Raw genomic sequence first — 16,983 nt, 5'->3', positions numbered from 1 at the left:
CTGTGATGCGTGATCCATGTGGTCTCTAGGGGTGACAGAAATCCAAACTGATGCAGGTAAGTCCAAGAAGAAACCAGCAGAGCATCCAAGTACCAGAACAGAAAGTTGGGAGATTAGCTCCTTAACACACACACATACACACACAGCGTAGCGTCCTGAAAAGTGTGAGGAAGCCAACCAATGATACAGGCCAGGTGATTTGGAGATCCTTCTCACAGAAGCTGCAGAGCGTCCCAAAAATGTGAGAGGAGCGAGGGCTGTATAGTATACGGACAAGAATCCGAGAAGGGTAGAACCAAGGCTGGATGAAATGGTGTTCACAGGGGGTTGAAGCAAACATACATAGAGGATTTAGCAAAGGCAGTATCGGCAAGGGTAATCCGCGTCCAGGGGAAGCAGTCCGTAGGGAGTGTTGCAACGGGCACAGATAAGGACTAGGCAAAGCGTGGTCTAAGAACAGGATAAGCGAGTCGGAGTCTGGGAAAAACATAGAAACAAAGAAGCACTTTGGAGTAGCCACTTCACCGTGGCGAAGATAAAGCGGTTTAGGAGCACCGGGGCAACTGCAGGATATCCCTATATGCTGTGCTTCCGCGTGAGGAGTGGAACGCATGGTGATAGCGTTCCACGCGCATCACTGCGCGCAAGGGCGGATGGGAGTTGTGGTCCCAGGCCTTCGTCATGCCCTGCGTTGCCCTAATTTCCATGGCCACTGCCAAGCCCTTATGCCACGGACATGAGGGGAAACCTGAAGAGTGCGGGCAGGACAGTCGGACCCCAAGATACAGAGTTACTTAACTTGCCTCACATTTGCATCCCTGATGCTAGAGGAGAGAGACAGCTTCAAAGCTGAAATCTCGGTGGGAGAAGTGAAGGTGGCAATTCAGCATCTGAAACCCAGGAAGGCTCCGGGCAAAGATGGCTTTACGTTGGCTTGTTACAAGATGTATATAGATTTGCTCAACCCGGCCTTAGCTATGGTTTTAACAGTGGCAGAGCAGAGACGTGGGAGATATACCCCGTCCTTCCTTGGCACCCTCCTCACATTGATTCCTAAGGATGGTAAGGCCCGACACACCAGCACAAATACCTATCATTTAAGTTGTAATATATGACCAAATGCAATATCTGTAACAACAGTATGAAGTTTTGTAGTATTCATAATGTGTCAATAACCGCTATCATGCCTGTACCCTGTAACTAAGTTATTGCAAGTAACAGCGCCCCAATGCCCGTGGGCTGCTTGCGCGCTATATAAATATAAATAAATAAATAAATCTGACACAGTGTTTGCCCTACAGGCCGATTTAGTCTTTAAATATTACCACCAAGATAGTCACGTGAATACTGGCAACAAGGTTGGAGGGGGGTCTGCCGAAATTGGTCTTTTCGGACCAAGCAGGATTCGTGAGGAACAGGCAAGGGTCGGATAACCGTCGGAAGACACTAGATCTCCTGGCCGCTTAGGAGTTTAATAGCAAGGGGGCCTTGGACCTCTCCCTGGATGCCTAGAAGACATTTGATCAGGTGAGCTGGCGTTTTATTGAGGCAATGTTGAAGAAAATGTGTATGGGAGAGGTGTGGCTAGGCTGGGTGAGGGCGCTCCACTCGGTTCCCTCTGTCAAAATGGTGGTCAGTGGAGGAATATCGAATCCATTCGCCCTGTGTAGGGGCACTAGACAGGCATGTCCCCTCTACCCACTGCTATGATGGAACCTTGGGCTATGAGTGTGAGGGAGGAACAGGACATATAGGGCGTCTCAGTCTAGGGAAAGACATATAAAATGAGTTTCTTTGTGGATAATGCCCTGCTGTATGTGGCCTATTCCTAGAGACTAGATCGCGCACCTTCTTGATCGATTGGTGATCTATGGAAGTGTATCTGGGTTTAAGATAAATCTAGAAAAGTTGGTAGTTTTCCCAGCAGGCCCACTGCAGACAGAGGTCTTGGATTATCTGGTGACCTTATCTTTCAAAGACGAAGACAAGAAATGTCAGTACTTGGGGGTACAAGTCCCTAAGGACTTGGCCAGCTTGCTCAACGTAAACTACCTCCCCCTTTTGGCGAAGGTGCATGATCTGGATAGATGGGGGAAGATGCGGCTGTTGTTGATTGCCAGATTGAATTGTATTGAAATGACGGCAGTGCCGAAATTCCTGTTCAAGATTGTGCCTAGTGTAGTGCCTGAAGCCTTTCTACAGATGGTTCAGAGGGCCTTCCTAGGGAGGTGGCTGAGGCAGAGGATTGCCTATGGGATGCTCATTCTCTCTAGAGAGGCCGGGGGGTGGAGGGGTGCAGTATTTCCCGATTTATCGCAGTATTACAAGGCAGCCCAATTCAGGGTGATTGTAGACCATCTCAATCCACAGATGTCCAAAAATTGGGTCAATTTGGAGAATCTGGTCCCGTGAGCACATCAGGTGAGAATCCCAAGAAGGGGGATACTGCATCCGGTGCTGAGGTTTGTGTGGACTGTTTGTGGTGGGGGGCATATGCGGTGGCTTACATCCTGGTCTTCCCCTTTGAGTGACCCCTTAGTTGAGGGATGTTATTTATGAACCTCTAAGATTCCAGCCATGGTATGAGGCAGGCTTGGGGAATGTGGGGCAGTTATGGGACGTGCACCAATTTCTGTCTCTGGAACAGCTGAGGGATTGCCTCCAAACCTGTCCATATTGCATTATATACAGTTGATGGGAGTGCTCCTAGAGATCCTAGATGCAGAGGCAGCCTTCGTTGAGGACTGACGTCCTTTGAAATGATCTTGATCAGAAGGGTGGGAACTAAAGGCCTGATTGCTGGTTTGTATAGGGAGCTGCTGATTGCTGACCCAGCGAGGGACTGAAAGGCGAGGGGAAGTTGAGGGAAGGATCTAGGCATGAACATTTCAGATGCTCTTTGGTATAGAATGTGCCGTAAAGTTTCTGGTGCTAACGTGTCCTTACAGAACAGATTGCAGGCTATTAAGCTACTACATAGGTGGCACTATCCTCCCCTTAAGCTGGCAAAGATGTACCCAGGGGTGAATTCCAAATGATGCAACTGTGGGTGCTGGAAGGCTGACTTCTGGCACATGTGGTGTGGTTGTGATGAGATTCAGAAGTTCTGGATCGATGTGATGTCATGGATAAGGAGCTGGATGGTGTCCCATAGGGATTTCTCACCTTTGATTGATTGATAAGATATTTATAATGTGCTATACACAAGTGTTTCAAGGTGCAACCAGGCAAGGGAGGGGGACAAGGAAGAAACAAGACAAACGATCTTACTAGGGTTCCATGTGTTACTATCCCCGCAAAAATATTGCCATACAAAAATATTGCCATATTTTTGTGGCAATATTAAGGCATGGAACGTACGGGGGACACCCCCGCATTATTTTTAAATGGGCGGGTACACTCCCACAATCCCCGCTCCCAAAAATGATCCCCCCCAAAAATATCACCTATGGCGTTCCAGATGACCATATCTACGGCGATATTTTTGGTTGGGATAATATGTAGTGATACCCTTACCAGGTCTAGTATCATTTAGATCGTGCAAGTGCACAGACAAGAAGTGCTGGGGAGGGGAATGGTAGAAGTGAACCCAGAGCAACAAGCCCTGAGTTAAGTGCAAGGAGGGCTGGGCGTCCCTATGGAATCACACCCAGGTAGTGCAAGGATGGCCAAGAGGCAGTGCAGGAGGGCCAGGAGGCAAGTGCGAGGGACTGGACACGCGCGGGGGGGCTGGTCTCCTGTATGAATCAGAGGAGCACCAGGCAGCCAGTCAGCCAGGCAGCCACCGGGAGCCAGTGGCGGGATTTCAGAGCTGGAGAGATGCCGTCCCTGGGCTTGAGGCCAAGGATAAATCTTACAGTCCTGTGAAGAGGGCGAAGAGTACAGTAGGGTAGATTGAGAAAGAGGCTGTTGCAGTAGTCCAGCCTAGAGAGAACCAGGGCTCTGGAGACAGTGAGCTTTTAGGGGAAGGTGAGAAAAGGTAGAATACCTCTGAGGAGGTGCAGTTGGAAATGTGACCTTTTGGCAATGTCCATGATGTGTGGAGAGAAGGAGAGAATGGAGTCGAAGATGACCCCAAGGTTTTTTGCCTCCCAAGAGGGTGAGGGCACAGGGCCATGGAAGGCCGACCAGAGTGAGAGGGGAAAAAATGGGAGCATCAGTCCCAATGAGAACAGTGTCCGTCTTGCTGGCCTTAAGGCAGATATCATTAGAGGCGCATTGTTAGGGAGAATTCTCATTTATGGCTAATTTCCCTCACCTAGTGAGTCCCTCAGCAGCTTTGCTGGATTTCTGGGGTTTATTTTTTCCACCTGGTAAGAGTGTGAGCCTTTTTCCCACTCTTACATGTGTTTTGCCATGTGTATTTCTACTGTTTGTCTGATCTTGTGCTCTAGAGCTACACCACTCCATGAGCCCAACTTTTTTTGTGTGTTACACAGCACCTTCAGTGCAGTGAAACAGGGTCGTCTTTGAGACTTCCCACTGACTCAATTTTTCTGGGGCTGACTGCTGTCCCCCCGAAACATGTAAAGTTGGCATTAACTTTATATAGTCACTTTAAACTGCAGATCCAGTACACCCCATCTTATATGCAGTACTGGAAAGGGTTAATTCTTATCCCTTTTTGTCTGTGCCTCTCTGAGCTTTATTTTGCTCTCTTAACACTAAGACTTGACTGGTGGCTGTGGTATCTACCCTAACTTTTCTACCGCGATGATACTATATAAACGTGGTACTGTTTTAGGCTATTAAGTTAGCCTTAAACTTAAACCCGCTTGACCAAATACTTTTTATTTTGGCTCTGGTTGGGTTTTATCGCCATTTCTTTTTGTTAAAGTCCTTCTTGTGTTTTACTTTGCGCGGCAAACCAGGTTTGCCTCCTTTGTTCGCCGACCTTTGGCGGGCTTCTGTCCAGAAGCCCTCCTTTGGCATCTGGGTGTCTAGGTGGGCTGAATGTGAGGGAGGGGTTTAGTCACCCCCTGCACAGGGTCTCCTTGGAGACCCGAGTTGCACTTTCTATTGATTGGCTGAGGTGGTTATCCGGGCCGGACAACCCCCCCTGCTGAGTGGTGGACAACCAGGCTGTGTGAATGGGGGATTTTGGCATAAAAGGCAGGTCTCTTCAGATGGAAGTCAGAGTCGCCACTGGAACTGCAAAGAACTGAAGAGAAGCTGAGAAGACAACGGCTGCTGCAACTCCCGAATCCCGGTGAAGCCCTGCTGCAGTCCTGAGCTATCTACCCGTCAACGACAAGAGAAGATCCAGTCCGGAGTCTTCTTCCCTTGAGCCTGGTGGGATCAACCAGCTCACCTTCAGTCAGAGTATCCTCTTATTGGTCGAAATCATTGCACACAGCTGTAGTGGTCCGGATATCCATTTGAAGAGCCTCTCCTGTTTTAAAGGAGCGCACCTTTTATTCACTGTTGCTTTTGCTGCTGCTGGCTTCATCCCTGGATAGTGCAGATCACTCCAGACGTCCTCCTTCTTTTCCCCATGACTGAAGCTTCAGGAACCGTGAGTCTGCAGGAACTACCAGGAACAACTGCCGTGGCACCAGCTCTTCTTCATACGAATAAGGTACTGTGTCCGACTTCGAGGAACTAGGGTGAACCCTTTTCTCCTCACCAAAGGCTTGTCCTTATCTTCCTTCCCTCTTATAACTTTTGCTTCCCTTTTGACAATATCCAAGTACTCCTGGCAATCTCAAATCGTGAACTGTTCTAACTTTGTGATCCTCGACAACAGGACCCCTGCCCCATTGACACTGGTGCAGGCCTATTGACTTTTATCTACGTTTTAGAAAGTGTCTCCTGATTCTATCTGCCTTGACAAAAGTATTGCCTATGATTTTGGTCCCCAACTCTCTTGTGTTAATTCATGTGCTAAGTGTGTTTGACTACGGTAAGATTTCTGCCCGCAGGTAAGCTTCTCTTTCGTAAGGCCGAACTGTCATTACTGTCAAAATGTTTTGGCGTAATAACCCCCGGTAACATCTTTGTTTCAAAACACCGGTCTGTCAAATCCAAAGGTACTTACCTTCAATTGTTCTGCACAAGGGGAATTGGTTGTGTGTAGTGTATTTGAAGTGTGGGTTTAATTTAATAGAAGTGAAGTGTTTTGTGAACAGATGGTTTAAAATAAATGTACTTTTACATTTTAACCAAAAACCTTGAGTCAGTGTTTGCTTGAGTCACAGTAATTGTAGTCCTTTGTGTAATCTCTACTACTGCTCACTTACTCTTGAGATAAGTCTGGCTGCTCCGCTACTGCTACCACTATAACTGTGTAGTACAGGCTTGTACCAAAGGTGAAATTGTACTGTCAATTGTAGTCCTAACTGTGTGTAGTGTTCCCAAAGGGTACTGCATATAATTCTGCCTAACACTCGTCCGGTGTGGGGAGGAGAGACCGCTGATGACCGGGACATGAGCAACGAGGATCAAGCATCTCTACCCGGTCCAATGTAGGTGGACCAGTGGGAAAGCTCGAATAGTAGAGGTTTCCAGCAACCGAGAGCCTGGATTGTGCTGACAAGAAAGGACAGACAACTCGAGAAGAAGCAAGAGTCGCTGCAGCAGACGTGGGAACCGGGAAAAAAGTGAAGCGTGAACCGAAGTAGAGGTCGTAAGAGCCCGCAAACACCCCGAATGATACCGGCATAGACCAGAAAGGTACACGGATGGTTGGGACAGCTCGTAGGGGCTATGGAGAGAGTTGCAAGAACAAAGAAACAAGGGTCTGGGACCCCTGTGCACCGAAGAAGATCTCTACAAGTAATCCTCTTTGTGACTGTACCTGGCAGGAGAGTGAACCAGGTCTGTCAGATATAAAATATAGAGATAATATGCTGTGGGACGCTCAATCACGCATGAAGATTCCTACAAGTCATCTACTTTGTGGCAGTACCTGGCAGGGGAGGTAACCAGGTTTGCCATACTGAGTATGTTGAGAAAGGCCAGGGGAAGAGAGACATTCCCCGTGGTGTTGCAAACTGTGAAGTAAGCCATGAAAGACCAGGGGAATGGAGTCAATCCCCCCGGAATTGTGAACTGTGAGAACAAAGCCAAGGAAGGCATTGTGGAATTGTGAAACCAAGGGAAGGGAGTCATTCCGCCTGGCTTTGTGTGGGAAATACAGTGAGAACTAACCATCAGGAGAAGGGAGTCATTCTCCTGTTAGTTGAGCTTGCGAAGAGGATCAAACCAGTGGTCCATGGGAAGGGAGTCATTCCCCCTGGAATGAAGAAATAGTGAACTTTCTGATGCTGCGTGTTAAAGGATCAACAGTTTGTTGTTTGTAAAGTATCAAAACCTGGGTGAGAAACATGCAACCAGAACTGTGCCCTACAGTCCAGGAGGAGTCATTCTCCTGGACCAAGATCATTGGTGCAAATGTTAATTTAGTTATAAGTGTAAGGGACCGAGATGGGGACATTTGACACAGGACGGTAGACATTTTTTCTTTTCAATATGTTCTTCATTTTATTTTAATACTTAAGAAACTAGCAAACAGAAAGAAACAAAAGTTAAACATAAAACAAAATGGGGAGTCGTTATATACCAGAAACAATAATCACATTGCCAATCACGAGCACTATAATGTCTTTTCCCGTACGCATTGCCGGGGTTCGCCTTTAGACTATACAGCAATTGGAGTGGTTAGGAGTCCTAAACATTGTTTGTTCTGGTACATACCCAGGGTGTTTGTTTCGCAGGACTCGCCAGTCCGACTAGGGTTTTAGTACTTCATGCACCAACGGTAGACTTTTTAAGTTACAAAGACATCCTAACAGACCCATTAGCACTTTAACTGTTGCATGGAAACCCTGCATAGATTTAGGGAAAGATAGGTTTTTTTTTTCTTTACTTTTATATTAAATAAAAGCCTATAGCAATCTCTATGCCACCTGTGTGTCAGTCTCCTCCTCCTGAACTTTTGCACACGTTACTTTTCACTAGCCTCACTCTTTTGTATATACATGCACATTTATCATATATCACTGTCACACAAAAAGTATTGGCCTTGCATTTCTTCTAGTTCACTTGTTTTTTATTTACCACTGTGGTGAGCATCCATCCCCAACAGCCCTTCCTACCCACCTCCCCAATCCCCAACAGCCCTATCCACCCACCTCTCAAATCCCTAGCAGCCATTCTCACCCACCTCCTCAATCTCCAACAGCCCTGCCCACCCACCTCCCTAGTGCCTAATGAAATATTGTCATGTATGTACAAGTCATTTACTTGAACTCTTGCCCTTGCAATTCTTCTCGGACAGTGTACAGCCCACATTGAGGAGGGAGTGGCACAGTGGGCTCGCAGGCCGTGACCCCTCCGTGGGGGTGGCCAAGGAGGAAGGTTCTGAATCCTGGCCTTGGGTGTGTTGCAGGGTGAGGATCATGCTACCGTGCATAGATTCGGCAAAAGGCAACATGCCTTCTGTGTTCTCCCTCATCCTCTGGCCCACTGTTGTGATTGGCGGTCCAGTCACCTTTCTATTCTCGATGCAAAGCCATGTACACTGTCCCATATTGCCTGCAGATGCTGCACATGCATCTCTGCCATGTTTTCGATGGTGACCTGGCGGAGCTCCATGGCGTCCAGCCTCCCCCAGATAGCATCCAGTGAATGCTGTTGCACAGCTGTCAACTATGGAGAGGGCCAGGGCTGAAGCAGGGGGTATGAAGCCTGTGTCTTCTCCACCAGGTGTACCATTGCCATCGTTCCCTGCATCCTGCTCACCCTGGCGATGGGAAAGGCTGTCTGCCTTAGGTGAAGTGGGTGAGTAAGCGGGCGGATGGGTGGGTGCAGGTGTTGTGCCATGTGTGATAATGACCTCAGGGATCACCACAGGGGCCGGCTGTGATGTGATGGTCGCAGCTGCTGAGGGTGCTGCAGCTGCATGTGGGTTGGTAACATGCAAGAATTGGACAACTATGTGGCTCATCTTAAGAACAACTCTTTCAACTTATAATTTACGAAGTCTGCCAGTGCAACAAATATAGAGTTTTTGGATTTCGAACTTTTTGTTGAAAATGCACAAATACAACCCAAACTATTCACAAAACCAACAGCTGGAAATAGTCTTCTCTATGCCACATCCCATCACCCCAAGCAATACCATTTACAGTATTCCATATGGGGAGATTCTCAGAATCAAAAGAAATTGTAGCACTGCTCTCACCTTTCAAGATAGTCTTCAACAAACTCACAGGAAATTTAAACAGTGATGTTATGGAACGAAAATCATCAAAGAAGCAATCAATAAAGCAGAGCTTGTACCAAGGGACTCCCTATTAAAGGGATAGTCCAGTAAAAAATGTTATTTAAAAAATAGATAGGCAACATTAAAAAAAAAATACTAGCACTTTTTTTTTTAAACTTCCTATAAAATTTTGACCTATTCAAGCACCGGAGACCCAAAGTGAAAGCCAAGGCAGGCAGAAACACAACGCGGTTGTGTTTACATGCCGCGGTGTTTCTGCCTACAGCTGATTTCCCATTTGGGGCTCTCGGGCTCCCCACGGGGGGCCGAGAGCCCCAAATGGGAAATGCTAAATGCTGGAGTGTTTCTGCTTAAATCTGATTTCCCATTTGGGGCTCTCGGGCTCCCTCACGGGGGGCCCGAGAGCCCCAAATGGGAAATGCTAAATGCTGCAGTGTTTCTGCCTAAATCTGCTTTCCCATTTGGGGCTGTCGGGCTCCCCTGGGGGAGCACCGGAGACCCAAAGTGATAGCCACAGCAGGCAGAAACACAACGTGGTTGTGTTTGAAAACGCTGCGGTTTTTCTTTCCGAGTTTCTCAGGCTCCACCGAGCCGGAGGAGCCTGAGAAACTTGGAAAGAAAAACTGCAGCGTTTTCAAACACAACGTTGTATTTATGTTTGTGGTCGCTTCAAAAGCGACCGCAAACATAAATACGTTTTTAAAGCTGCGGTTTTTGTTTCTAAGTTTTCCGGGCTCCTCCATCCCGGAAAACATAGAAAAAAAAACGCAGCTAGTGCTTATTTAAAAAAATAAAATAAATAGCACTTACCGAGATTCAGCTGCCTGGTCTCTGGTCCTGCTCTGGTCTCTGGTCCCCGTCCTCCGCGTACAGCACCAATGAAGGAAAAGCCACCCAGCGGTAGCTTTTGTTTACTACAGCTGGCTGGCTTTTCCTTCATTAGTGCCGCAAAAGCAAAAGCCAGCACAGGCGGGCATCCAATTCACAAAATGGATGCGCCCATGTGCTTGCTTTTGCGAATTTTGAGCTTGAATAGCTCAACATTTTACATAGGAAATTAAAAAAAAAAGTGCTAGTATTTTTTTTTAATGTTGCCTATCTATTTTTTAAATAACATTTTTTACTGGACTATCCCTTCAAAGGATAAACTAAAAACAGTGAAAACAAGTCCTAAAACTCCTTTTATCACCACATACAGCACAGAAGCCAGCAGGATCAAACAAATACTAAAGAATCATTGGAATATTCTTCTCATAGACTCAAGTTTACAAAAACACCTGCACAATCATCCAAACATCTGCTTTAGAAAAGCACCGACCATCAAGAATCTGATCAGCCCAAGCTTTGTGAGCCCAATACCGAGTGAGAGAAAAATCTTTTTCCAAATGGCAAAGAAAGGAACTTTTAAATGTGGCCATTGTAAACTATGTCCGTTCATGAAACAAGGAAAAAAGGAAATTGATCTACCGAATGGAAAAACTAAACACATTAATCAGATGATTAACTGTAATTCTACTTATGTTATCTATGGGATTGAATGCACATGCGGAAAGCTATACATAGGGAGCACCATAAGAAAATTAAAGATAAGAATATTTGAACAAATAAGAGCAATCAGAAACAAAGATCTAAGATCCCCCATCTCAGTACATATTATTACAAATCATCCAAATTTTGAGATTTCAAATTTGAAAATGTTTGGCCTGCAGAAAGTGTCTTTACCCCCGAGAGGAGGTAACAAAGAAGATTTGCTGCAAAAGAACACATGCAAATGGATACCTGTGTCACAGGGTTACATTGTGACACAGAAATGTATAATTGGCTGTGAGAAATTATTTTTTATGTAGATGTATAATAGGTCCAAATTGTGCATTTATGTAAAGTTTTGATTTGATCTGTTTACTATATATGATTTGGGAGTCACACAACTTAATGACCAACGGGAAACCTTAGCCAGTATATATAACCTTGTTTCAAGAATATACTACTATAGCTTAAAATTTGCTATATAATTAGTCTACACAGAATATGTCTATGTAAAATGTAAATAGAAAAATATCAGTGGATCAGTGATATAATAGAACACTAGAAGAGTAAAACTTTCAGGCAAAATGACCCATTTGAGATAATAACACACTATTCTAATTTAATGAACAAAAATGGTTATTCCACAACAAAACACGGGTAAAATGGTATATTTACCATTTTAAAATGGCCGCTGGCACGCTAAGTACGTACTAAAAAAAAAAAGCCTTTTGAAACAACTATCTGTTGTTTTAGATGTTCATTTAACATTCATTCAATTGAGAATAGTTTAATTTTTAGGTAAAATGAACCATTTGCAAATAATAACTAGCAGGCTTTGATCTATTGATCAAACACGGCCATTTATCAATAAGGTACGAGTAGAATGGCATATTTACCATTCCAAAATGGCCGCCGGAACGTTGAGAATGTACGTGATGACATCATCGCGTCACGTAAGATCACGTGGACGTGGCGCGATGACGTCACAACAGTGCTTTTTCAGCATAAATAGCGGAAAAATAGGTACAATGTCGTCCATTCAACCAGATGCTTATCATGGCAGAGGATCGTTGTACCCAGAAGAACTACGGTAAGAATAATAACATGTAGAATACATATTAATATAACTAAGTAGTGATAGGAAAGTATGTTAAATTGCTATCCTTTCTCCAAGCATTTTAAAAGGAAATATCCTTTTCTCTCTATTTTTTGTTCACCTTTTCCCCTTTAGCCACAACATTGGAACAAGCTGCAAAAAAGGCAATCTCTATAAATCTATAAAACTAGAATTATCAAGCTAAATTGGTGAACCATCTGAACCTGTTAAAACTAGTTGGATGAATACAAACAAATTCAGAGGGGATGAGTCATGGTTGACATTTTAAATTACACTTTAGGTATGAAAAAACAGTAAATTTCAATGTGTACTATTTAGCATTATTTTAAATGCATTTTTTTTGGTTCTTTCTTCCCTTAGAAAACATTTTCTCTCCTGATGAACCATTGTTAGCAACAATGGGGAAACACGTGTTGAGAGAGTTGCAATGAGAGAAATGCAGCAAAATATCTGCAAAACTAAGGTTTAACAAAAACATTTTTTTTAAGAGTTACTAAGAGAGAGATGCAGTCAGGTATCCGCAAAATTTAAGGATTGGGTATGGAGGAAACAGCCCATATTAAGCTGTATAAATGATTAAGCAAATCACGTGGGAATTCAACATTTGTTTGTATTAAGGATCTGTGAGCAAGTTACATGAACATTATAAGGTGTGAAGAAAACACCTAATTTGGAGGACTTTTTGTTTGTATATTTTTTAATTAAAAAATTGTGAAAAATAAAAAGAAATGACTGACTCACCTTAAATAATTTATGAAAGGTTGGCGCATGTGAGTAACTTCTCTAAACCTTTTTTTCTTTTTTCCACGTCGTCTTTTCTCCACTTATTAGTCGACACCACCATTCATCTTCATCATAAGATTGCAGATTTCTAAACAAATGTCCTAGATGTGTTGTACAAGAAGCCGACACCCCTGGGCAGTGCATCAGTAGATGTTTAATAGTTTCCACCTCTTCCAGGAGTTGACAAAATCTGCAAGATTTGTCTTCAGACTGTTTCCATCAACAGACCTTCCTTTGTGTGTTTGATGTTCAACCGGATTCTCAGGAAGCACTCTCGAACTTTCTTATCAGGACATTTTAACAGATAAGGTTTTGGTGAATTGACTTTAGGCCAGATCAGGGGTAAATCTTGTATCAGTTTTGTAGCCGATGCCTTGTCCAGCGTATCAATCCAGTCTCTCTCCAAAATATGCTGTTTTACCTTTACAGGATTGTTAATAAGTTCCTCACTAGAACTACCCGTCCAGTGTAACAATGTTTGCATCCTTAGTGACCAATCCATCAACATTTGGCAGGATCCTGACATTATTTCCTGATGTATTTCCTTCAGGATCAACGGCGGAGAGGGTAACAGAGTTTTGCGGTAAAGCATGATTTTGTTGCGGTAATAGAACAATAGAACCCAAAGATTGAAGCGAAAGCTCCCTCCTTTTCAATGCAATTGGGAGAGACTGTGGGAGATTGAGGACCTTTTTCCAATAATGTCCCTCTACTCTTACCCAGATATTCGTTGGTATATTTGGTAACGCTTCAACTCCGTAAGTCAAACCGGGAACTACCTTTGTTTTATAGAAGGTCAGTACTGGTGATAGTGTGAAGCGCCCAAATTTATTAGCCACTGCACGCGACTGGGCTGTGAGGAGACGAGCTTTCATCATTATATTTTCTTGCATTGGAACTTCTTTATTACTTTTATTTAAGATGATGCCAAGGCAGGGGGCGCTGTTGCGCACAGAGAAGATGGCGGCTTCTGCGTAAGCTCCGGCAGACTTCGGTGCCGTAAGCCGGGATAATCGCTTTAAGTGTCCCGATTCCCCATGAAACTTGAGAGGAGCCTGCAGTAGCACCCTCGGAAGACGCACAGAAAATTTGAGGCCAGACAGAGAAGGGATAGCCGAGTAATAAGCCCAACAAGATCCCACGGCACGTGGAGCAGCGGCAACCGAGCGCGGCGGGGAGGAGCCCGGATCCGAACCTACGCGAGCTACGCAAGCGAAAAAGCAGGCGAGTGCGCTCACGGGAGGGAGAACCGCGGGCGCCCCGAACATCCTGGAGCACCTGCGGACCCTCTCGGGGACACCCGGATTGACCAGGAGAGAGGGGAAGACTCCAGATCGCACCGCAACACAGATACATGCGACTCTCCCTCCGAACGAAAGCCACATAGAGCAGCACCAAGGGGGCATAAACCGAACACTACAGGCACCGGCAGAGATATTGCATAATTTCACAGTGCGGAGTGAGGTTCCCCCCCCCCCCCCAACTTACACGTGCCCTGGGGATAAGGAAGTAGCACGTACGCTAGGCAAGGTGCGATTCAAGACGCATAGATTGCTGCCTCATCTCGTAAACTAACGCAAACCCACTCGCCCATCTCAACCCTCACGTCAGACAGGCCACGAAATCCCGGAAAGGAAGAGAGATCTAGGGAAAAGAGCCTGCTGGTATACTGGTTAACGATATATGCGCCCTAAACACACTGGGCAATTGTGGCATTCACAGGACATATAAACGCAGCAAATACTCCCATAAATTGGTCGGAACCTCCAGCTAATTCGACAACAAAGCGAAGCGCACCTCCCATTTAGAGGAAATCAGTGAGGACACTCCTGCAAAGAATTTAACATCGAATTCAACTGGATAAGCAACGATGCCCAAGAACTTTGGCCCCAAAAAGAACAGAGGCACAATAGACAAATATACAACCGCAATCCAAAAAGACACGGCATCAGAGGTCGAAGGGGAGATGGAAGCACAGGGCAATCAACCCCCTCCCACAGCAATGATGAACCCCCAGGAAGTTTTCACGGCCATGCAGCAGGGCTTCACAACGCTCACTGAAAAACTTGACGGGATCACAGCCAGTGTGGCCACCATGAAAGCACAACTTGACAAGACCACCTCTCGTATGACAGAGGCTGAAACAAGAATATCAGGCACGGAAGATGCCCTGGAAGCATTGAAATCCACAGTTTTCACTATGGCTATTGAACTGGGCTCCGTGAAAACCAAATGTGAGGACCTAGAAGCGAGATCTCGGAGGAACAATGTTCGCAGTATTGGGGTCCCGGAAGACGCAATTAAAGGGCTGATGGAAAAACCGATAGAAGACCTCCTACGCTTGCTATTGGGTGATCCTGGATGGTCCCCGACATTTATAGTGGAGAGGGCAAACAGATCAGCGGCCCCGAAACCCAAGCCGGGGGCTTATCCGAGACCGATCATTGCACGTATATTGAATTACAGGGACAGAGACCTGATCCTGAGAATCTCCAGAGAGAAACAGGAGTTGAGATGGGAGGCAAATACGCATCTACCCGGATTTTACGTTGGCGGTCCAACAGGAACGGAAACTCTTCAATGGGGTCAAGAAAATGCTACGGGACCGGCAAGTGCAGTATGCGATGCTTTACCTCGCCAGATTGAAAATCCAACACCAAAACAAGCCCTTTTTCTTCACATTTCCTGGGGAGGCAGCAAACTTTGCAGAGACACATATTCCTCCGAATAAGGAGCGATCCGCAACTGAGGGTGACTAAGAGGGGAAAAATGGCCACATTACCACCAGCACATCAAAGAAACGAAACGGACATTAACAAGGCAGGCTCCACACGGAACTCTACACTAAGGTGCGTCGGAATTCAACTCTCATCGATTGTCAATATGCACCTTAAACAGCACGATAAGAGCGAGTAACGGGACAAAACCAGAAATGTCTCAACACCGGCAGCAGCACCGAAGACGCTGCAGCCCCCCCCCCCCCGTAGCAGGTGCTTAAGATGTTGACGGGAGGGAAGGGATGGACAATCTATTGCACAGTTGAAGTTTGGGGAACTGTGAGGGTGGGGGGAAAGGGGACACAGGGGATGTTGGGGGTTTGTTATATACAAAGGGCGGAAAACAAAAGCACACAGGGGAATGGCACGTTTGCACTAAAGCACACAACAGGAGGCTACTGGAGCACAAACCAAAAGAAATACGTAAGAGACAATGGGTAAACTAAGCAGAGATGATATAAATGCGATAAGCTGTAATGTAAGGGGCCTTGGGTCTAAGATTAAGAGGAGAAAGATCAGGGCACATCTAAACAGACAAGCTGCTAAGATCATCTTCCTTCAAGAAACACATATTGGTCCAGGACAGACAGAACATGTGATACCTAATAACAAGAACTAGCTGATCTTCAGTGAACTCAACCATGTTAGCCTTTTGATCATGCCAATGCTTGACCAGCATTCAAGTTATCACTAGCTTGAGCCATCATCTGTGACATTCTCCTCCGGAGTCCTATCACGTAGTCAGTCACTCTGACTGGCTTGGGGGTAGGAGCACTCTCCTACCCCTCCTTAATCAGGGTCAATGGACCTCTGACTGGATGGCCATAAAGAAGTTCAAAGGGACTATAACCTACTCCCTCCTGAGGGACTTCGCTATAAGCAAAGAGAAGGCATGGCAGTAGAAGATCCCACTTTCTTTTAAGGGGTTCCTCTAAAGTACCCATCATGCTCTTCATTGTTCTATTAAACCTTTCAACCAATCCATTTATCTGTGGGTGGTAGGCGGTAGAGAACTTGTAGGTAACTCCACAGTTTTTCCACATGGCTTTCATGTAGTGGGACATAAAATTTGACCCCCTGTCAGAGATTACCTCCTTAGGAAACCCAACCCTGGTAAAAATACCAAGGAGGGCCTTAGCCACAGCCTGAGCTGTAACACTACTCATAGGAATTGCCTCAGGGTACCTAGTAGCATGGTCTACTACAACAAGGATAAACCTGTTGCCTGAGGAGGTTGGGGGATCAACGCGACCAACAATGTCAATCCCTACCCTCTGAAATGGGACTCCAACTACTGGGAGGGGCACTAAAGGTGCAACATTCTTGGAACCACTCTTACCAGAAGTTTGGCAGGTGTGACAGCTCTTGCAGAATTTATCTACGACAGCCCCCATCTTTGACCAATAAAAGTAGAGAGAGAGCCTTTCCTTGGTCTTCTTGAAACTCAAGTGACCAGCGAAAGGAATCTCATGGGCTAACTGCAAGAACTGGAGTCTGTTTTCTTGAGGGACTACAAGTTGTTTGTAGTCTTCAGGTGCAGACTCAGTCGGTTC

The 16,983-nt window shown here is 45.6% G+C and overlaps 1 protein-coding gene across 3 annotated transcripts in view; it reads left to right on the top strand.

Moving 5' to 3' along the window:
• The window catches only part of OSBPL6 (oxysterol binding protein like 6), a 3,803,429-nt gene that overhangs the window by 2,755,325 nt on the left and 1,031,121 nt on the right, over positions 1–16,983 (top strand). The window lies entirely within an intron of this gene.

This window comes from Ambystoma mexicanum, chromosome 9 (assembly GCF_040938575.1).
Source record: "Ambystoma mexicanum isolate Mex_15411 chromosome 9, UKY_AmexF1_1, whole genome shotgun sequence".
Taxonomy (NCBI): domain Eukaryota; kingdom Metazoa; phylum Chordata; class Amphibia; order Caudata; family Ambystomatidae; genus Ambystoma; species Ambystoma mexicanum.
This window is presented reverse-complemented; position numbering and strand designations above follow the sequence as displayed.